General features: G+C 46.3%; 1 protein-coding gene across 3 annotated transcripts in view; it reads right to left on the bottom strand.

The window, feature by feature from the left end:
* Nucleotides 1-23,179, bottom strand: part of FIRRM (FIGNL1 interacting regulator of recombination and mitosis) — a 1,502,596-nt gene that overhangs the window by 1,084,709 nt on the left and 394,708 nt on the right. The window lies entirely within an intron of this gene.

Below are 23,179 nucleotides of genomic sequence, written 5' to 3'. Positions count from 1 at the left end.
AAGACAGTCACAGCAAGGGTAGAGAAATAAAGAGACGTAGGCCAACAAGCCTTTGGTGTGGGCAGCACACCCTAATTTTCACTTTACGGTTGCATAAAGTAAAGTAAGAAAGTCAACAATCTGGGTTAAATTGTGAATCCTGCATGAATTTTCTTGCATAGAAAAAAAAACGTTGTATAATATTTCATTAGTTTAAGATTTGAGTGCAGATGCAGAAAATGCCAATGCATTTCGGGCTAAATATCGTCCTTCCTCAAGTCCTCTAATCCTCATCTGATCAGTATACGGTCAGTCAATATTTGCAATCACAGTTAGATCAAAGCACACAGTGTGAGACAAGATTGTAAGCTGTGTTAATGGCAACACATCAAATATAAATCGGGTCACAGGAAACCAAAATGTGATCCCATATTCACCACACGCAATTGCAATCGCAATGCCAGAGGTTTGTGTGTAAATTACAAGTATCCGTGCAAATAGTGATATAGTGAAAACACATATTTGAACATTTTGTGTGGAGAAAGCAATGATATGCATTCAATGTAATTGCAACCCTAAGTGACATTGTTTAAAGTATTGAGCATGCATACGGCCACAGAACGTAAGATATACAAATAACAACAAATAGAGAAAATAAACATATTCCTCTCTATATCTGTTATTGTAACCCTAATCGTCCTCAATAACTACCAACTCACAGTCTATATTAACCAGTCATACACGTTAACATACTGATCCGTTCCTTAACCGTGCGCGTGATAGTGATGTCAAGAGCAAGATACTGCTCACAACATCTAATGCGCCTCATGCAATTATAGAGTGTTGAGGTATAGACCGACACCCACAGGTGACTCATATCGTTGGAACATGTGTGTCCTTATCCTGGAGTGAGTACAGCATGCTCCCTGTGTGGGGATTATAATGGAAAATAACAGACCTGTCTTCGTTCAAGATATACGAACAATGGAGCCTCTTAATGCAGATATAATCATTTTCATATAACCACATACTTAAAGCCATTGTGTGTGTTGCAAATGGAACAATGCTATCATTTTTCACTATACTGAGACATCTATCGGGGATAAGCATCCTCATACTTCGCTAGCTAATTAGATATGAGCAACAATGCTTACACGCTCATGTTAATCACTAAACCATGGTAACATAAAGTGGTCTTTTCATAAATATGACATGCTCATAAATCAAGACATGCGATTCAAAATTGTAGTGTGTGAACATGGAGGTACAATCACATCAAATATAGATGCAGAGGAGAACAGTCATAGTCAGGGTTGCATAACAATGAGTTGTCTCACTAAATGTTCACAGAAAGCAGTTCAAGTCCCATTCTTCATTCATTCCATTAGGAGCAAGAGTGAAGTTGGTCGATCCAGTAGGCTTCACACGTTGGGCTCTGCGTCCGTTCATATCTTGTTTCCCGGTCTTGAGTTTCAATAAAATCTAATGCCTTAAGTTTAAGCTGCGCGATACTGTGGCATTTTTCCGTGGAAATGTTTTGCGACTGCGCAGGACATATTCTTGTTTCTAATACATGATTTGTGCTCATTCATTTTTATATGAATCTTCTTTCCCGTTTCTCCTACATAATAAATGCCAAATGGGCATTTAATGCAGTATACTGTGTTTTCTGTAAGGCAGGTAGCGAAGTATCTTAATTTGATCTTTTCGTCCGTCCTTGGGTGAAAAACCGCTGCCTCTTTGGTCACATTATTGCAATTTCTGCAATTGAGGCATGGGAAAGTTCCCTTGTGCTTCCCTTGCTTTTATTTTTCTAACCCCTGGTATGCACGAATAGGTTGCTCAAGTTGTTGCTCCTTTGATACGCGAAGACTGGAGGATTTGGAAATAGGTCTTTTGTTCTTGTGTCACTTGTGAGAATGTTCCAATGTTTAAAGACGCAACGCTTAATCTGCTAACTCTGGGTTGAGTATTTTGAAACGAACACTATAGATGCTGACTCTCGTTTAGTTTTTTCTTTTAGGTGGTTTTCTGGTGTGTGTGTGTGTGTGATCAATTTCGATGCTGCTGCCGCCAGATCTTCTGGATAGCCTCTTTCACGCAATTTCTTACGCAGGTTAGATACTTCAACTTCACATTCTGCTGGGTCACTGACAATTCGTTTAATTCTTAACATCTGACCATAGGGTAGTTTTATGTGTGTGTTTTGCTGGTGAAAACAGTCTATGAAGCAGGTTATTTCTGTCTGTTGTTTTAGTGAACAGTGTTGTGCAAGAATGCAGGATTTCCACTTTGATTTGCACATCTAGATAGTGTACGCCGGGATTACCAATTTCTGCAGTGAATTGGATCCTTGGATCTATTGAGTTCATATCAATCAGAAAATTGTCTAACGTTTCCCGCCTACCATGCCAGAATCCAAAGATTTTGTAGATCTTTTGATGCTTGTTGACCAGACCGGGTGTTTCAAGATGTAAGCTGTTTCAAATTTATATATGAAACTGTTGGCATATGCGGTGCCATGGTCACACCACAATTTTGCATCGCAAGTATTGATTTATGATCATGTTATATTTATGAACAGACCATTTTATGCTACCATGGTTTAGTGATTTACATGAGCGTGTAAAGCATTGTTGGTCATTATAGCTAATAAACTAGTGAAGTATGAGAAAGCTTACCCCTGATAAATGTCTCAGTACAGTTAAAAATTATAGCATTGTTCCATTTGCAACACACATAAGGGCTTTAAGTCTGGTTATATGAAAATAATTATATCTGCATTAAGAGGCTTCACTGTTCTCCAACAGGGAGACTTTATTCGAGAAAAAAAGTAAAAGAGTTAAGAACCAGAGTGATACACTTCAAGTATACTTTCTACTATGGGGTAGGTTTTCTCATTACATTTATTAATACTTTAATCATTAGGATTTGAGAATCAGCATTTTATAGCGTGCTATTGATAAGCATATGAATATTCATTAAGAGAAATAGCTCACAGATGCTAGTTAGCATGTAATCAAAGTTTAGTAACAGAGAAGAACAAGTTACTTCTTACCTTGTAACGTTCTTTCAATGGGATGTTCCTCCGACGTATTCCTTATCTTTGATAATACGTTTCCAGCTTGCTGGCCTCGGAAATTCTTTCTGTAGAGGGCGCTGCACGTCGACGTCCGCTGAGTCGATGTCCCACGACGGCCACCGTATCGGCGCCGACGTCACCATGCCCATAAATAGACACGCGCTGCGTCCGTTGCTCAGTTGCGTTTTGTAGCATAAGAAGAACAAGTTACTTTCTTACCTGGTAACGTTCTTTCGATGGGATGGTCCGACGACGTATTCCATATCTATGACATGTAATCACCACAGCTATGCTGCTTCGGAAACTTTTTTCGGCGTCTGCGTCGATGACGTCGATGCGCCGTCGTCGAGGACCTCCTCCGACGTCATCCGATGTGATAAGTAGGACGCACGACGCCCGTAGCCTCAGTTGTAGTTTTTTCCCCCCAGAACGTGTGACATTAGTCAACTGCCAATCAGACACAAAGCCTTGCGGAACGTAAGCTGCAATCGCAAAAAAAATTCTGCAGCGGGGAAGGCAGGGCGGGAGCGATATGGAATACGTCGTCGGACCATCCCATCGAAAGAACATTACCAGGTAAGAAAGTAACTTGTTCTTCGAGGGGATTGGGTCCTCTGACGTATTCCATATCTATGACAGACTCCCAAAGCAGTACCAGAGCAAGGAGGAGGGAAAGAATTTAGAATCAAAATTTAGAATAGCCAATCAAATAGCAGAGCAAAGGACCGCCTTGCCAAAGGCCAGATCCTGTGCTCGGATGGAATCGAGGGAATAGTGACGTACAAATGTATGTACTGAAGCCCAGGTGGCTGCATCACAGATGTTGCGAATAGGAACACCCCCCTCTGCAGGGCAGTAGATGCAGCCATACCCCTGGTAGAATGGGCCCGCAAGCCAGCCGGTGGGTCCTTACCCACCAAGCGATAACACTCCGAGATGGCCAAAATAATCCAGCGAGACAAAGTCTGTTTCGTCACAGCTTGCCCCAAACGCTTTCCAGCGTAACCAATAAAGAGTTGATCGTCCACTCTGACCCGGGACATGCGTGCAACATAAAAGCTTAAAGCTCTCCTAGGATCAAGCCTATGGAGCCTCTCCTCTTCCTTACCAGGATGCGGAGGAGGATAGAATGCCGGAAGAACAACCTTCTGGGCCAAATGAAATTCGGTCACTACCTTCGTAAGAAAAGAAGGACGAACTCTAAGGACAACCCTGTCCTTGTGAAATACAGTGAAGGGTGGCTTAACTGAAAGTGCCTGTAACTCACTCACTCTGCGAGCGGAAGTAACCGCAACTAAAAACACAGTTTTCAGAGTTAACAGCCTCAAAGGGCAATAATGTAAAGACTCAAACGGAGCACCCATAAGAAACTTAAGAACAAGGTTTAAATCCCAACCGGGCACCAGGAAAGGTGACGGAGGGAACACATTAGTGAGCCCTTTCAGAAACTGTGAAATTAAAGGGATTGTAAAGTAAGAACACTCTTCGATGAGCGTTTAAAGATGGAAAGCGCCGCCAGGTAACCTTTAATGGTACCCCCACTTGCAAGCCCCTGTGGGCCAAAGAAAGTAAAAAGGACAGAACCATAGGGATGTCACATGCAAAAGGATCCACATTCTGAACTCTGCACAAGTCGCAGAACTTACGCCAACGGCAACGGTACAGAGACTTTGTTGCTGGCCTTCGGGCCGAAAGGAACACCTCCATCACGTCTTCAGGGAGGTCCCAATCCTTATACCTCAACCTTTCAGAAGCCAAGCGTGAAGGTTGAGGGATCTGACCTCTGGATGGAGAACCTGACCCCCCCTCCCGTGAGAGCAGATCGTCTCGGTAGGGAAGATGACGTGGAGGACAGATGGACAAGTCGAGAAGGTCCGGGTACCACGTCCTACGAGCCCACGCCGGAGCAATGAGGATCATCCGGGAACGGAACTTCCGTAACCTCCGCAGCACTTGCGGGATGACGGGGACTGGAGGAAACTCGTACAGCAGCGGGAAAGACCACTCCACTACGAACGCGTCTCCTAAGGCTCCTTTTCGAGGAAATTCCCGCAAGCAAAACCTTTCGCACTTCCGGTTGACACAGGAGGTGAAGAGATCCACTTGAGGGGTCCCCCAAAGGGCGAAGATCTCCGGGATAATCTCCTGAGCCAACTCCCACTCGTGAGAGATCGCGCTCTGCCTGCTCAGAGCGTCCGCCGTCACGTTTTCGTCTCCGGCCAGATGAACTGCCGAGATCGAAACTTCCTGCTGGATGCCCCAGAACTCGAGCTGCATCGCCTCCCTGCACAGAGGAAGTGACCCTGCCCCCCCTTTTTGTTGAGGTAGTGCATGGCCACTGTGTTGTCCGTCAGGATCAGGACACTCTTTCCTCGCACAGTCGGCAGAAAAGCCTTCAGGGCTAGCCTGACGGCCCTCAGCTCCAACAGATTGATATGGAGTCTGGACTCCGACGGAGACCAACGACCGCTGAATTTCAGCCCGTTGGCATGAGCTCCCCATCCCGTGAGGGATGCATCCGTCACGATAGTCACCTCCGGCCAGGGAAGCCAAAATGGAGCCCCCTTCATCAAGTTGCCTTTGACGGCCCACCACAGAAGGTCCCGGGCGACCGAGGGCGGCACCTGAACCGGGTCCGACATCCTGCCGGAGGACTGCGACCATTGCGTCTTGAGTGCCCACTGCAAAGATCTCATCCGCAGGCGAGCCTCTGGCACCAGAAGAATGCAGGATGCCATGAGGCCGAGCAACCTCAAGAACTCGAACGCTGGGAGCGTCTGGGCATGCTGAAACTTGTGCACCATCTGCTGAATGTGAAGAGCCCTCACCTGGGGAGGAAAACACTGCCCCAGGGAAGTGTCGATCACTGCTCCGATGTACTGGAGCCGCTGTGTTGGCGTCAAATGGGACTTCTTTAAATTGAGGGAGAAGCCCAGCCTGTGAAGGGAGTGGCAGGTGACGGACAGATGATCCAGGACTTGCTTGGGAGAGCTCCCCCGGATCAACCAATCGTCCAGGTAGGGATAGACGTGAATCCCCCCTTGCCTGAGATGCGCTGCCACCACCACCATGAGCTTGGTGAAAACCCTCGGGGCGGAGGTCAATCCGAACGGCAGGACCCGAAACTGAAAGTGCGAGTCGCCAACCGCGAACCTCAGGTACTTCTTGTGCTTGGGATGGATCGGCACATGGAAGTAAGCATCCTTGAGGTGGAGTGACACCAACCAGTCCTGAAGCTGAAGGGCCTGGAGGACTTGAGAGAGAGTAACCATCTTGAACTTGTCCTTCCTGAGGAGCTTGTTCAAACCGCGCAAGTCCATGATGGGTCTCAAACCCCCGTCTTTCTTCGAAATCAAAAAATAAGGGGAATACCATCCCTTGTTCCTCTCCGCTACAGGCACCAGTTCTATGGCGCCTTTCTCCAGCAGGGCTTAAATTTCCTGCGCAAGGAGCGGATCCGGACTCTGCAAAGAGAGGTTCCCCGGTGGATTGTCGCGAGGCCTGTGCCGAAAGGGAAGACAGTAGCCGTGGGTTATGATCTCTAGAACCCACACATCTGAAGTAATGGCTTGCCACTCTACAAGATGCTGCGCCAGCCTTCCCCCAACCGGCGAACCATGGGACATGGCCTCATGACTGAGTGGGAGCGGCTGCAGCGTTACCTGAGGGCAAAGAGGCAACTGCCCGAGCGGCCTTGGCACCACGGGTACCCTGTCGTCCACCTCTGGTACCCCTGCGTTGGCCTCTTTGACTGCCAGCTCCTCTCGCTTTACCGAAGGACGAGTAATAGCGAAAGGAACCACCCCTCCACTGCTGTCCCCTAGGACGAAAAAGGCAGAGGTTGGCGAACTGCAGCGCCCAACGACTTTGCTGCAGCTTTTGAGGTCTGCAACCTCTCAAGGCTCTCGTCAGCCTTGCTGCCAAAAGGTGTTCACCATCAAATGGCATGTTGAGGAGCCGGGACTGCACATCAGGAGCAAACCCCGACTTCCGCAACCACGCAAACCTGCGTATCACGGTGCTCGCCGCCATGGACCTACTGACGCATTCAGCTAAGTCCAAACCCGACTGAACGGACTCACACATGGCATCCTTACCATCCTGGACCATAGCAAGGAAACCATTCCGTTTGTCCCCTTCGGGAATATGTTCAGCCGCTAACGCAACACAGTTCCACAGAGTGTGTGTGAAACGAGACAAGGCACAAATGGAGTTGGCCGCCTGAAGCGCCATACCACCAGAAGAAAACACTTTCTTCGCCCAGCCATCAAAACGTTTGTCGTCCCTATCAGGAGGGATGGTAGGGTACGACGCCTGCTTCGCCGTGGCCGCCTGCACCACCAACTCTCCGGAGTGGGGTGCCTGGTCAAGTAGCAGGGGTCGCTACTGGCTGGACAGTATTTTCGCAACAAGGATCTGCCCACCGCCGGGAGACTCTCCGGAGCAGTCCAAGCCACCACCCTTCTCTGTAAAGCCATATGGAACGGCAGCACCGGGTCAGTTGGGGGACCAACATCAAGGATGTCCGTTAGATCATCCTGCACAAACTCCCCTGGGGGGAGCAGACCATCCCAAGTACTCAGAAACCCTAGCCATAAGGCGCCGGTACGAGGAATCGGCATGAGAGCCAGGCTCAGGCCTACAAAACTCCACCTCCGGAGAGGTGTCCAGTCCACTGGCATCATGCAGTGACTGCCTCAAATCGTCAAACTGACTATGGCCCGAGACAATTTCATCTGGAACCTGAATAGGAACCAGGCCATCAGAATCCTCATCCGCCTCTGAAATATATTCCAGGTGGCGAAAAGAAAATTATATGTGGGGGTTTACAGGAGAGAGCTTGTAGGTCGCTCACCCTCCTAGCAGATGTTAGTGCTACCAATAGGACAGTTTTAAGCGTGAGAAATCTCAGCGAACAAGAGTGAAGTGGTTCGAATGGAGTGCCCATTAGGAAGTTTAAGACTAAATTTAAGTCCCATAAGGGAACCTGGAATGGTTTTGGAGGATAAACATTAGTTAATCCCTTGAGAAATTGTACCACTAGAGGAAGTTTGAAATACGATGGTTCCTCCGCAGTGCGCTTGAAGATAGAAAGCGCTGCGAGATAGCCTTTTACAGTGCCAACTTGAAGGCCTGAGTTTGCCAAGTAGAGTAGAAACGATAAGACCGTTGGTGTACCACATGAAAAAGGGTCGATATTCTCTTCCCTACACCAGCTGCAAAATTTGTTCCAACGGCAGCGGTATAAAGACTTTGTTGCTGGCCTTCTGTCCACCTCCAATCCTTGTACCTCACCCTTTCAGAAGCCAAGCGTGAAGGTTGAGGGTTCTGGTGTCTGGATGGAGAACCTGACCTCCCTTCTGCGAGAGAAGATTCTCTTTGAGTGGAAGACGGATTGGAGGGCAGATGGACATATCTTGAAGGTCCGGGTACCACGTTCTCCTGGCCTAATCCGGGGCAATTAGGATCATGGTTTTCTTCGAACTCTCAAGTTGTTAATAACCACCGAACAGGTTATCAAGCCTTGTTCTATCGAGAGAGGGGCGCCCGCTACCTTTGCAAACCAAATTTCAAGGAACCTGGGATTGGTAACCCTAGGTCTCCTGGGGGCAAACAGACGTGGTCTCCCTCTCACTGTGCTTAGAGAGGCATCAGCTTCACCTCACTGATGATCCCCAACAAGGGTGAAACACGTGTATGGGGTTGCTGGTGGTACTCTCGGTCAGGTTGGAATTGCCATTGCATTTCGGTGCTGGACTGCCCCTGGGCAGGACAAAGACTGATATGCAAATGGATATTTCCCATCTGTGAAAGGCACAGTAAGAAAAAGCAGTGGCTGCGAACTCTCAAGTGGTTAATAACCACTGAACAGGTTATCAAGTCTTGTTCTATCGAGAGAGGGGCGCCCGCTACCTTTGCACACCAATTAGGATCATGGTTTTCCGGAATCTTCTCAAGCTCCTGATCATTTGAGGAATAACAGTGACTGGTGGGAACGCGTAAAGGAGTGGAAACTCCCAGTCCACTACGAATGCGTCTCCTAGAGCTCCTCTCGGGGGAAATTCCCTTGAACAGAACAGATCGCACTTCCTGTTGGTGCTTGCGGCGAACAGATCCACCTTAGGGGTTCCCAAAAGGGCGAAGATCTCTTGAAGGACGTCCTGAGCTAGCCCCCACTCGTGGGAGACTGTGCTCTGCTTGCTCAGAGCGTCCGCTGTCAAGTTCTTCTCTCCGGCTAGGTGGACTGCCGATAGAGAGATTCCTTCTTGGATTGCCCAAAACTAGAGCTGCATCGCCTCTCTGCACAGTGGCAGTGATCCTACGCCTCCTCTTTTGTTGAGGTAGTGCATGGCCACCGTGTTGTCCGTCATTATCAGGACATTTCTCCCCTGTACTGATGGCAGGAAAGCTTTCAGCGCTAGTCTGATCGCTCTCAGCTCCAATAGGTTGATGTGTAGTATAGACTCCGATGGAGACCAACGACCGCTGATGGTCAAGTCGTTGGCATGGGCTCCCCACCCCGTGAGTGAGGAGTCTGTGACTACTGTTATCTCCGGCCATGGTTGCCAAAACAATTCTCCTTTCAAGATGTTCTCTGGATAGGCCCACCATTGAAGGTCGCGGGCTACCTTGTCCGGAATCCGGAGGAGATCTGTCATTCTCCCTGAGAATTGCGACCACTGACTTCTCAGTGCCCACTGAAGAGATCTCATTCTCAGGCGAGCCTCTGGCACAAGAAAGATGCAGGATGCCATGAGGCCTAGAAACCTCAAAAAGTCGAAGGCTGGGAGACGTTGGGCATTTTGAAACTTGGTGACCATCTGTAGAATATCTTGAGCCCTCACCAATGGTCGCGAGGCTTTTCCCAAGGAAGTGTCCAGGACCGCTCCAATGAACTGGAGTCTCTGTGATGGTATCATCTGTGACTTCTTTAAATTGAGGGAGAAGCCCTGTTTGTGAAGGAAGTGGCAGATATAATCTAGCTGGGCCTGGGCCTGTTCCGAAGATACAGCCCTGATCAGCCAATCGTCCAGGTGGGGGTAGACGTGGATCCCTTCCCTCCTTAGACTTGCCGACACTACCGACATCAGCTTGGTGAAGACCCTCGGCAGAACTCGAAATTGATAATGAGAGTCACCAATTGCGAACCTCAGGTATTTCCTGTGCTTGAGATGGATTGGCACATGGAAATAAGCATCCTGAAGGTCCAGAGATACCAGCCAGTCCTGGAGCTGGAGGGCCTGAAGGATCTGAGAGAGAGTTACCATCTTGAACTTGTCCTTAATGAGGAACTTGTTCAATTCTCGTAAGTCCAGAATGGGTCTCAGTCCTCCGTCCTTCTTTGGTATGAGAAAGTAGGGGGGGGGGGGGGGGGGGAGTACCAGCCCTCTTTCCTGTCCGCTACAGGTACCGGTTCTATGTCACCTTTCTCTAGCAGGTCTATAATTTCCTGCAAGAGGAGCGGATCTGGAACTTTTAGAGAGCCGTTCCCTGGTGGAGGACTCTGAGGGATGTGTAGAAAGGGTAGGCAGTAACCCTGGGCAACTGTCTCCAATGCCCAAGCATCTGACGTTATAGCCTGCCATTCCGTCAGATGGTGAGTTAACCTGCCCCCTACAGGTGTATTGTGTGGAACGGGCTCAGAGTGGTTTGGGGGCGGCTGATGCAGATGTCGAGGGTAAAGAGGCACCTGCTGCTGCTGCGGCCTTAGCACTTTTGACCCATCCACCTCGGGTGGATCTCCTTTGGCCTCTTTGAGCCGGCTGTCCTCTGCCTTTCCTGAATGCGGAATAATAGCGAAAGGACTTTCCTCTCCCAGAGGTTCCTGAGGGGCGAAAAGGAGTTTGGCGGATAGCAGCTCCTAAAGATTTTGCTGCTGCTTTAGAAGTCTGTAACTTTTCCAGACTGTCATCAGCCTTTTTTCCGAATAGTGAAGAGCCGTCAAAGGGCATATTCCAAAGTCTGGCCTGTACATCTGGAGCAAAGCAAGACTTTCGCAACCACGCATGCCTGCGGATTGTTGTACTTGCCGCCATGGCCCTGCTGATACTGTCAGCGGAATCGATGCCAGTTTGAAGTGATTCGCACATGGCATCTTTGCCATCTTTAATAATGTTAAGGAAGGCTTCCTTTTCCTCTCCTTCGGGTATGCAGTCAGCCGCTGATGAAGCACACTCCCATAGTGTGTGACTGAACCTGGCGAGCGTACAGGTGGCGTTGGTTGACTTCAACGCCATACTACAAGCAGAGAAGACTTTCTTCGCCATAGAATCGTACCTTTTGTCATCTCTATCCTGTGGGACAGTAGGGTAAGCGGTCCTACTGCTAGATGAAGTTGCTGCTTGAACCACCAGGCTCTCTGGAGTCGGGTGTTTTGATAAGTATTCAGGGTGAGCAGTCGCTACCCTTTACTTGGCTGACAATCTTTTATTGACCGCAGGGATAACTTCAGGAGTTTCCCAATTAGATGTAATTTTCCTTTGTAAGGCTGCATGGAAGGGGACCACAGGGTCCTCCTGTGGACCTTTGTCTAATATGTCTGTTAGGTCATCATGTTGAAAAACAGGGGAAGGCGCAGACCAACCCATAAATTCAATAATTCTTGCCATAATGGTTCTATAGGGTGTTTTGGCATGTTCCCCTGGGTCTGGCTTAACAAATTCCACTTCTGGGGAAGTGTCCAGCCCACTTGCCTCATGTAGTGACTCTTGTAGGTCCTTCAGCCTTCTTTCCTCAGAGGTGAAATCCTCTGAAATAGGCAGTGTGGTCCTCTGTAACCCAAATGTTTCCCGGTCAGAATCTTCCCCCTCTTCATAAATTGAAGATAGTCCAGGGTACTCTGACCTCTGAAATGGTGTAAAACCCATCTCTAAGGCAGAAGGAGCCAAACTCGTCATTATTGGGCGAGAAAACGTCGATGTCGATGTGACAGGCTTTGAAGGTGCCGAGAACGGCGTCGAAAAAACTGGAAGGGGTCTCAAAGAACTCGAGAGGATCGGGATCCTACTCGAGGACATCGACAACGGTCTCGGCGTCGTGCCGGAGGCCCTTGGAATCACCGTTGGCTGTGGAGTAGCCTTGGTCTTCTCTTTCATCGGCGTTGATGTCGGCGTCGACGATGGCGTCGAGTCGATCGACCGATGCGTCGAGGAACCCTTCGACAACGGCGTTGATGGCGCCGATCCATGCGTCGAAGGAATCTTCGACGACGGCGTCGAAGATGGTGCCTTCTTACCCGATGGCTCGTGTTGCTCTCGGGTAGAATGTTTCGCCGGGTGCTGCGACTCGCGGCGTTTTGATTTTTTGCGTTTTTCACCCAGGGTATCACCCTCAGCTGTCTTCGAGGGGGTCGAGGCCGCGTTCTCGAAGACGCTTAACATTTTCTTTCTTAATTCCTCCCACTCAGCTTGAGAGTCACTTATGGTTGCAATTACATTGAATGCATATCATTGCTTTCTCCATGTGAAATGTTTGAATATGTGTTTTCGCTATGTAGCATTATTAGCAGAGATACTTGTAATTTACACAAAAACCTCTGGCATTGCAATTGCGTGTGGTGAATATGGGATACAATGCTGGGTTCCTGGGACCCGATTATATTTGATGTATTGCCATTAGCATGGCTTACAATCTGGACTTGCACGGTGTGCTTTGATCTAACAATGATTGCAAATTTTGACTGACCGTATACTGATCAGACAGGGATTATAGGCGCTGATGAAGGACAAGGTTTAGTCTAAAATTCATTGGCATTTTCTGCATCTGCACTCAATCTTTAATAAAATATTATAAAAAGCTTGTAAATTAAAAGGGACCAAGAATGTTTTTCTATGCAAGAAATTTCATGCAGGATTCACAACTTAATCTGGATTGTTTAATTACTTTACGCAACCATAGAGTGGAAATTAGGATGTGCAGCCCATACCGAAGGCATTTCTATAGTTATTATGCATGCCTAGCACAGAGGCACAAATCAGTGAGCTTGCACCTCATTCACATACATTATAGATTGGATGATGTCTTTAAAATTCAAGCATAACTAAACAAGCGGTGCCACTTCACAACACTTAGTCGCAGCAATGCTCCCTATATTGCAACAGAGAACATTCACTTTCAGGTCAGGAAATTCAGAGGAGCAGCAGATTAGAGGTAAACTGATGGTGCTGATCTGAATTATGGGAAATTCAGAGGAGCAGCAGATTAGAGGTAAACTGATGGGGCTGATCTGAATTATGGATAAAAGCACAACACTGAGTAAAAATAGATCATAAATGATTGAACAAAATTACAAAGAAAACTAGCGCAAAGTCCTTAAGGCAAGTTTAGGTACATACTGTGAGAAACCGGAAGGTACTCTCACATCTACTCCCCAGGGATATTCTGTTCAGGTGGCCAGGGAAGGGCCATCGCTTTTGGATCGCGACCCTGGGGGTGGACAAGCGAGCATATACAACAAATGACAACCTCCCTTGTTTTGCGGTATTGCGAAAATAAGTCTAACGACAAACAAATCACCACTTTGCAGGCGTTTTGTATATGAATTATAATACTTTTCCAAGTGGTACAAGTGGCTTGGCTGGGGCTTCTGCATCTTTGTTTTCATCGTGTGAGCCGTCTGCAAAAGTAAGCCATGCATTCCGCATCTTTAGCAGAAACATGGACAAGCTGCTGCTGAAGGACTCTGAAGGACTCTAAGTAAATATACTTGTTCGTGATAAAGTGGACTTTGGACTTTTGTACTGTGACTTTGTACTGTGACTACAGCTGACTTGTTTCTCTTATTTTTCTTCCTTTTTTCTCCTAGTTCCCTTGCTACCTTGTGAGTTTCTGCCCCACCTCCTCTGATCCCGGCAGCCTTCAAAACAGCCTCCACTAGCACACCTGCGCTTGCACCAAGTGGTACAAGTGGCTTGGCTGTTTGGCTGTCGGGTGCGAGGTGCAGAGTCACTTTAAGCTTTTTTAAACTTTTAACGAATTTAGGAGTGCTCCTTTTTGATTTTTGTCATCTGTAAGTAAGCACTTAACTTTAAATTCGATTTTTATTGATTTGTGCTACCCTCTATTCGCTCATCTGCTTTGCTAAGCATCGATTAGTCAGATACGTTCTTTATAATGGGCAAAGGCATAAAAATACCAACTGTGATGAAGGATCCACGTGCTGATTTTTTTACAGCAGTCACGCGCAGGGCTAGTTTGGCGCGTGCAGTAGCTTTACCTTTACCACCTCCCTGTATTGAGGAGGAAGAGCTTCTACAATGTGCGCAGGTTTGCTCTAATGAGCTTGCAATCAATGTTGATACTGATACTAAACATACGGAGCCCGCTGATTCCTCTCAATCACTCTATGCTGTAGAATACTCCATTCATTTGGAGAAAGATGTATTAAAACAACAGTGGGGGGGGGGAACAAGCCGCTAAACTGAATAATATTCACAATTTAAATGATTCTTTTTGTGATACTCCCAGTCTTTTTCATACTGCTGACCTTGAACTTATAGGTCTATCAACTAACCATGACTTACATTCTAATGAGGGTGGGGATGCTATGAAAAATACTGACATTTGCACAATGATGGGCATTTTTAATAGACTAATGCTGTTTGAACTAAGGCGACAGATGGAAGTACTGGTTCAAATCAATAACTCTGTTTTACCAGATTCCTTCGAGAGTGAATGCTTTGCTGTTCAATCCACTCACTGCTCTAAAAACACTCTTGGAGGGTAAAATAGGTTCAATGAATCTTGACCCGTTAGCTACTCAACCTGTTGCTACACCCCAGTACATTGAGGATATAATTACTATATTGGATTCCCAGTCTACTAAGAAGGCCAATGATACGGGTGAAGCTGTTAATAAGGATACCTTAGAAAATGTTGGTAACCCTAAGGCTCCTTCAACTGTAGGAGAATTGGTAACTATGCCCAAAACGACCAACATCCTAAACAACGGAAAAGAAAAAAAAAAAAAAGATCACGACAATTAAAATTGAATAGAGGAAATAATATGGCCGATTCCTCTCGTAAATTTCTAAGAGACCTGACATTTAAATACTCTATTCTGGAGGCTAGAGATGACATGGACTGCTTGGATGCGCAACCTTCTATTATAGAGGGGGGTGCAAAGAAAAAAGCGCCTAAGAAATCCAGGCCAATTATTGAGTCTTCTGCAGATGAATACTGTGAGGCGGCTGACTTGATTTCAGATGTGATGAAAAAGAAGAGAGTCTTATGATATTGCCTCTCAATTATCAACCCTAAAAACTGGGTTAGTTGATTTTTGAAATATTCAAGACAAATGTGTTGGGAACACCGAGTTCCCTTAATCCAAATACTGTACTTCCAAATGGCAATAAAGATCCAACTGAACATACTGGTATGACAAATAACATAAAAGATAAGATTTGTAGTGAATCTTTACCCACTAATCAAGATTTGAGTGTAGGTAATAGACCTGCGGTGAGCACGGTTAATACTGGATTGGGACATAGAGAATGGCATAATAAAGATGCCACGACAGACATTGCCCCGTCCAGTGCCGGATGCTTTTCTATGGTACCCCCAGTGATTGAACCTCTCATTCTAAGTAATAAGGAGGTACATATGTCAGATAAAATCTCGATAAATACGGGATGCTTTTCTATGGTCTCTGATGGGACCGAACCACCTATTTTAAATAATGAGTTACCTATACTTGACAAAACTACTACAAATATAACTACCAATACCATCACTAAGAAGGATGAAATAGCAACAATTGTTAAGAAAATTCTAGAGGACAAACTCTCCCTCAAAGATAATGGGTGGCAACTTCCCTATAATAACCAGCATGATGCTATAGGCTTCAATAGGACTGCTCAAAAAACACTGGAATATGCAGGAAAGGTGAATAATGCATACGACTTGAGAAAACCTGCATTGATCAATTTACCTAGCCTCGTAATGACAACATTGTTTTGGGAAGGAAATCCAATCTCCTTAAATCGGCCATATATTCTCTCACTATTTTCTGCTATCCCTGAATTGGCGTTAATATCATCTGCAGACATTGTTTTGGTGGACTTCATTCATAAAGAGAGGTTCGACTATGTGCGCCTGGTGATTCCGTCGCCTTTGTTAAGAAGCTTGTTGCTAAAGGAGGTCGAATCACTTCAGCGTAGAGGGTTTGACCTTTTTCAATATGAGCTGCCTACACAAACGAGTAATGAGAAGTGTTCACCCACGAATGTATGTGATAATAGAGATATGGGGGGCTCGAGGGTGGAATCAAAGAACTCAACAACTGACAATATTGATAAGCAAGAATGGAGATGGCTTGCACTCTCTCTCAGGGAATCTATTAATTCCCTGAAGGAAATGGGAAAACCCCTCTAGCAAGGTTGATAAAATTGCTTTGGGAAGTTGGAATTCGAGAGGTCATCTGCACCTGACTCGAAATATCAAAGTGACAGATGCGTTACAATTTTATGACCTGCAGCCTGTTGGTAGGCAGAAACCTGTGCAGTGCCCTTAAGGACCACTACACACAATTAAGACTACAGGTGGCAATACAAGTTTTACCTTTGGTACAAGCCTGTACGACTATGTTAAAGTGGTAGCAGTAGCGGAGCAGCCAGGCTTATCTCAAGAGTATATGAGCAGTAGCAGAGATTACACAAAGGGCCACAATTGCTGTGATTCAAGCAAACACTGAATCAAGGTGTCAGGTAGAAAAATATAAGTACATTTATTTTTTAAACTGTTTGTTAAAACACAACACTTGTATTAAAATCAAAACCACACGTAAAATACACTACAACTAACCAATTTACTTTGTACGGTATAAATCAAGGTAAGTACCCTGTGTTTGAACGGCAAGAAATGCTACCGGGGCAAAAACACACTTGGCACCTAAGATACCCAGAGAGAGTTGGGGGCAAAAATCATAGGCAATATTGTTGTTAGGCAGACAGAATCGAAGAACACTCATAGATAGAAATTCAAGAGTCAAGGGGCCGGAGCCAGTGTCAAGTGGAACCGGGTTCCTGTTGTCGAGGATCACACAGTCGGACAGTTCACGGTTCAACCTAGCCAAGAGTATTTAAATATTGTCAATGTTCAGAAGCAAAAGTTATAAGAAGGAGGGAAAAATAAGGACAAGCTTTATTGAACGAGAAATAGGGATTCAACCAAATTCCTCAAGCAGGACACAGTGCCTTTCTCAATGAAGAAGCTGGTGCCACGGCAGTTGTTCCTGGTAGTTTCCTGCAGACCCACGATTCCTGGAGCTTCGGCACGAAGAAGGACGATGAGGGGGGTCTGCACCACACAGGGATGAGGCCGGCAGCAGCGACTCCTTAAAAACAGGAGAGGCTCTTCAGGTGGCTATCCGGACCACTACAGCTGTGTGCAGCGATTCCGACCATGAAGGGGGCCTCTGGCTGAAGGAGACGAGCTGGTTATCCCCACCAGGCTCACGGGAAGAAGACTTCAGACTGGATCTTCTCTTAGTCGTTGAAGGGTAGATAGCTCAGGACTGCAGCAGGGAATCACCGGGACGGGATAGTTGCAGCAGTCGACCTCTCCTCCGCTTCTCTTCGATTCCTTGTAGTTCCAGTGGCGACTCTGACTTCCAGCCCAAGAGACCTGCCTTTTATGCAAAAATCCCCCATTCACACAGCCTGGCTGTCAATCACACAGCAGGGGGGTTGTCCAGCCCGGACAACTACCTCAGCCAATCATGAAAAAGTGCGACTTGGGTTTCCTAGGATACCCTGTGCAGGGGGTGACTACACCCCTCCCTCACATTCAGCCCACATAGGCTCCCAGGCGCCTAGAGGAGGGCTTCTTGGCAGAAGCCCGCCAAAAGACAGTGAACAAAGAAGGCAAACCTGGTTTGCCGTGCAAAGTAAAACACAAGAAGGAGTTTAACAAAAAGAAATGGCGAATAAACCGCACAGGAGCCAAAAGAAAAAGTATTTGGTCAAGCGGGTTTAAGTTCGAGGCTAATACAATAGCCTACAATATTACCACGGTTATATAAGATAATCGCGGTAGAAAAATGAGGGTAGATACCACTGCCACCAGCCATGTCTAAATGTTAAAAGAGCGAAACAATGCTCTAGGAGGTACAGACAAAAAGGGCTAAGAATTAACCCCTTCGTGTACTCCATGTAAGATGGGGTGTACTGGATCTGTGGTTAAATTTGACTAAGTAAAGCTAATGGCAACTTTACCCTTTTCTGGGGAACAGTAGTCATTCTCAGAAATGGAGTCGGTGGGAAGTCTGAAGTCTGAACGACAACCCTGTGTTACTGCACAGAAGGTGCTGTGTAACACACAAAGGAAGGGGGCTACTGAAGTGGTGTACTCCAGAGTCCACAATCACAAAAACAGAGGAAAAGACACATAGCAAAACATAGGTAAGAGGGGGGGAAAAGCTCACACTCTTACCAAGTGGAAAGAAATAACTCCAGAGATCCAGCAAAGCTGCTGAGGGACTCACTAGGTAAGGGAAATTAGCCATTGAATGAGAATTCTCCCTAACACCTGTTAATAATGATAAAGAGTATAAAAGCTGGAGCCCAAAAGCAGAGAGGAGAGAGGGATGAGAATCGGCCGTGTTGGGACCGAGCCAAGGAGCAGAGACGCCGGCAACGATTCCCGGATGCCGGCAACGATTCCCGGAGACCTGCCAGAGGAGCTTTGAAGGACCGGGAAGCCTCTACTGTGAAGGCGGGCACCAGGCGCTGCCAGGTAACAGGAGAGAGAAACGCTGCCCACGCCTATGCCCAGGTGCAGCTCGAACTGTGGAAGATGCAGGGAACGCAGACCGTGTGTGAAGCAGAACAGAGGTGCTGGGCAGTGTTGGGAGACGTGTCCGGCAAACAAACTGAAGGTTTTCCCATTCGGGGAGAGCCGCTGGGAGGAGCCACGAAAGCCGATAAGTGCCAGGAGACACTGAGGAGACTGGAGTGCTCTGAAGGAACTTTAAATAATTAACAGTTCCTGCATTTAAGTAAATGCTACCCTTATTGAATATCAAACTGAAAGAAAACCGCTAATTGAACAAACAAGTAAATGTTATCCATATTGAATACCGAACTGAAAGAAAGTTGCCAAATGAGTAAAACTATGATATGCTGAATGGTGAATAAACACTTTAATAGCTATGTTAACCAGCACTATCAATTAAGAGCAGCATTGACAGAATCAAAGGCATATGAAGGATTGAAGAGTTTTGGTGAGTATTATTTGTGCAAAGATATCAAAAGGGGTTAAGTGTGGAAAGTGAAAGCCAAGGCAGAAAAGTCTAAAAAGGGGCCAAACAGCTTTGGGGAGACTTATAGTTGTGTGACATGTTATCTGTGATGGGTGGAGTGTGTGGTCCAACAACTGCGCCTAGACCAGGAAACCCTGAACGACGAACAAGCTGTAAAGAACTGTGAAATACTTGGTGAAGCAAACCAGAAGGAGGGTCAAACAGACCCGGTGCTTTCTTTTTGAACTTGGAGCAAATGAGCCCAAAGCGAGTGTTATCTTACAGTCTTGGGAAAGGGAACACCTGAGAGTAAAGCAAGCAAAGGGCTTAGACTTGGGGAAGGGAGTCCCACGACATCAGATGTGTGAGAACTCTGATGCATTTGAATTTGGAGAAAAGAATTTCAGAACTTGATCAAACACTATTGAACTGAATCTTTATTGGAACTGTGTTGAACTGAAAACAGGGAACCCAAGAAGAACTCAAGCTGAAATGAGCGCAGTCTTTACTTTTGACCACCTATTTTGTTGAGAAAGATTCCCACATCATGTTTTTGACACAGACAAACTTTAATTTTGGACTTACAGTCTTTCCCTAGGTTTCTTTAGGCAGGGAACATCCCATTATGGTATGGGGCTAGTTGGGTGTTACACCACCCTCACATTTTCTTCAGAATTGCACTTCTGTTTTCTGTGTCATCTCTATTGATACAATGCCTGTCTAACAATATGCACATTATGCATACTCAGTAGGGGAAATATTGGCTAGGGGTATGTGGCAAGATTGGATAGGGATATGTGGCAAATCACAGTTTCTGTGGTTAGGGCAAATGCTAACCAAAAGAAAGATGACATATCAGAAGGCATGTCTTATATCAAGAAGTGCAGAGTTCTGTCGAATTAAGTAGATTCTAATTCTGAACAAGACTGGATGGAGCTTGAATTAAGGAAGGATACGATTTAGACAATGGAAAATGTAGAGCCAGTCTAAAGATCACACAGTAGCAAAGAACAGCAGGGATGGCTAGAAAGAGTGGTTTGTGTAAGTATTTTAAACCATGATATGTGGTGTGAAGGAAGCACACGTTCTGGGTGTATTCCTCGAGAAGTAACGACAGACTAACCTAAACAACAAGATGCTTATCATTGGTAATGCCCTTTCTGATGGATGCAGTATTGCTCTTCTCTTGGAACAGACCTCCAGGAACAGACTGGTTCGGAAGCTTATGACAGCCAGAGGGAGCACACCATGGCTGCACAATGACTGGCAGGCATCACTGGTGCAAAACTATGTACCACAAGTAACGCCACACACACATACACACAGAGACGTGTACATGCTCTCACCTCAGTTCACACCAGATTTGCCTGCTCACAGACGCCAAGGAAGAATGCCACAGCTGATGGGATTAAGAGCAGTCTAGTTTAGGGCAGAAGGGTTGATGAAAAATCTGTTGAAGGAATACAGTATCCATCAGAAAGAACATTACTGAAGGTTAAGTAACTTGTTCCTTTTAATGGACACCTTCCTCCCATTTATTTCTCATCTTGAGAGACACTTATCGCGCAAGAGAAAAGGAGGAAACATGCAAGGAACCCTCCTTGCAGAAATAAGCTTTAGATGACAGAGCACCCAACTCTTGCACCATCATGTGCAAGTGAGTCCAGGCAGTAAAGATTTGTAAAGGTATGGAGGTTTGCGCATGTTAATACCTAACAGATTTCCATCACCTGAACCCACCCTCTGTGCAGGGCCATGGTAGATGCCTTCACACTCATGGAGTAAGCTCAACGCCCAACAGACACCTTTGTTAGCAAGCGCATACCACACTTTTATGCACATGCGTATATCCCATGAGATGGTCTGCTTACAAATCAATTAGACATTATGAAGGTCCAGAAAACCCTTCAAATAGCAGTTCATGTTTGTTAGAATCTTTAGTCCTATGCACGTACAACAAGTCTGTGGAACTTCTCGTCTTGGAAGGGTAAGTATGAGGAAAGAAAACTGTAGATGGATTTCTGCTGCAAGTGGAACTTTCAGAGACTAGATGAAGTATTAAACAATCCCCCACAAACAACTTGGAAAAGAACCCCACTGGGAAGCAAAGCATACATATTATGAACTAAGGACATTTGCTTGAGTTATTGTGTGCCAAAGTAGCACATAGTAATTTAAACAATGCACTCGCCATATGCCAGAATTGCATAAAGTCATGTGAATGTTTTAATGAGGATTTACAAAAAGCAAAATGTATAGAGACCACAATTGGTGGAAAACACATCTGAATAATAACCAGAAGGCGTCTAACGCACTAGTCCCCGGAGATCTGTCATCCAGGTGGCCAGGACAGGGCCATCGCTTTTGGATCCAGTTCCTGGGGGTGGACCAGTGTGGGAGGATCACCTGGGTGAGGAGTTTTCGGGGTGTGGGACATCAGATGGTGAGACGCAGTATCCCCTTCCCCATAACGCCTTTACCCATCCTACCAGGTAGGATATTTATGGAACTCCACACCCCCCTCTTTTAAACGCAAACAATTTCTCACGGACAGCCCGCTATGAGAAAAAACAGACTAACATCCGAGCAGTATACCGGAACGTGTCCCAATACAATGGTCAGGCGAGGTCAGGCAATTACTGACCAGCACACACACCTGACTTTCATTAAGCTTCCCCACACGGATAAAAGGCGGAGCACGAGAGCACAATCTGAGCGAGGCAAAACACATGAGGAAACAGCAGTTTCGAGACAGCACCTGAATGAGAGGAAAGACAGCACAACAGAAGGGCATCACAAGGAGGGAAGTTCCCTAGACCTCGACAAGGAACTGTTACTTAGCCAGAGACCTTGAGAATAGAAATCTTAAGACCAGGAAACCAGGCTGAAGAATCCTGCATTGTGTGTCGTAGATACCCGAGGGCCTCCCGTGTCAATAATCAAGACGGGGCGAATCACCAGCCGCCGCAGTGCTGTCCCTGGCACCAAGAACAAAGCAGTGTCAGTGAAATCAACGTAGCTTCGGTACCATCCCTGGCTCCAAGAACAAAGCAGTGTCAGTGAAATCAATGCAGCCAGTGAGTTGGGGAGACCGATACAAGACCAGTCTGTGTTGAAGCCAAGGTTGCAAGTAGCAATGTTGTATGGCGAGCGCTGGAATGAACATTGTTAAAATGCGTGCAATAAGATACGCAAGTAAAGTTGAACTGCTGATGAGTGACTGAACTTTAAAGCAAGATAGAATACCTTTCACAGAGTGGTCCAGCACTGCGTGGATCGAAGGTCTCTGTAAGGTATCCAGCTAAGAAGTGGAAAAAGTGAAAGTGATAAATATATCAAGAAGAGGATTAGGGATTGTGAATCGAAGTGGTCCTGCGACAGGTCAAGCAAATTTCTGCGCACAGTCGAAGGTCTTCAATTTTGATGAAGTAGAGAAAGTTTGATAAAGAAGATTTGGTCCGAGCCCGGCGGAGGGAGCCCAATTGAAGATTTTGTGTCAAAGTGGGTCTGAGCCCAGCAAAAGGGGACCCGGGGTGAACAGTACATTACCCGAGAAGTTGTATATGTGAAATCCTAAGAAGAAAGTAACTTTAATGTTTGTCGTGTTGCATCAGGTCCTCTGAAATAAGAGGCTTTGAATGGCAAAGAGACTTTGTCACATCAGGCCCTGATGTGGACATTTTGAACTGCATCCTCGTGCTAGAGAAGCCAGAGTGTGTTAAACTCGAGTGTGCTGCCTTGTCCAGTGCTGAAAACGTGGCGAAGGGAACCCAACAGTATAAACAAAGAGGATCTCCAATATCTCGGGAACACAATGGAGCACAGAACGAACATATAACAAAAGATGTTCCCGAAAGACTCAAGTTATAGTATCGTTTAGA

Source organism: Ambystoma mexicanum, chromosome 1q, assembly GCF_040938575.1.
Source record: "Ambystoma mexicanum isolate Mex_15411 chromosome 1q, UKY_AmexF1_1, whole genome shotgun sequence".
Taxonomy (NCBI): domain Eukaryota; kingdom Metazoa; phylum Chordata; class Amphibia; order Caudata; family Ambystomatidae; genus Ambystoma; species Ambystoma mexicanum.
This window is presented reverse-complemented; position numbering and strand designations above follow the sequence as displayed.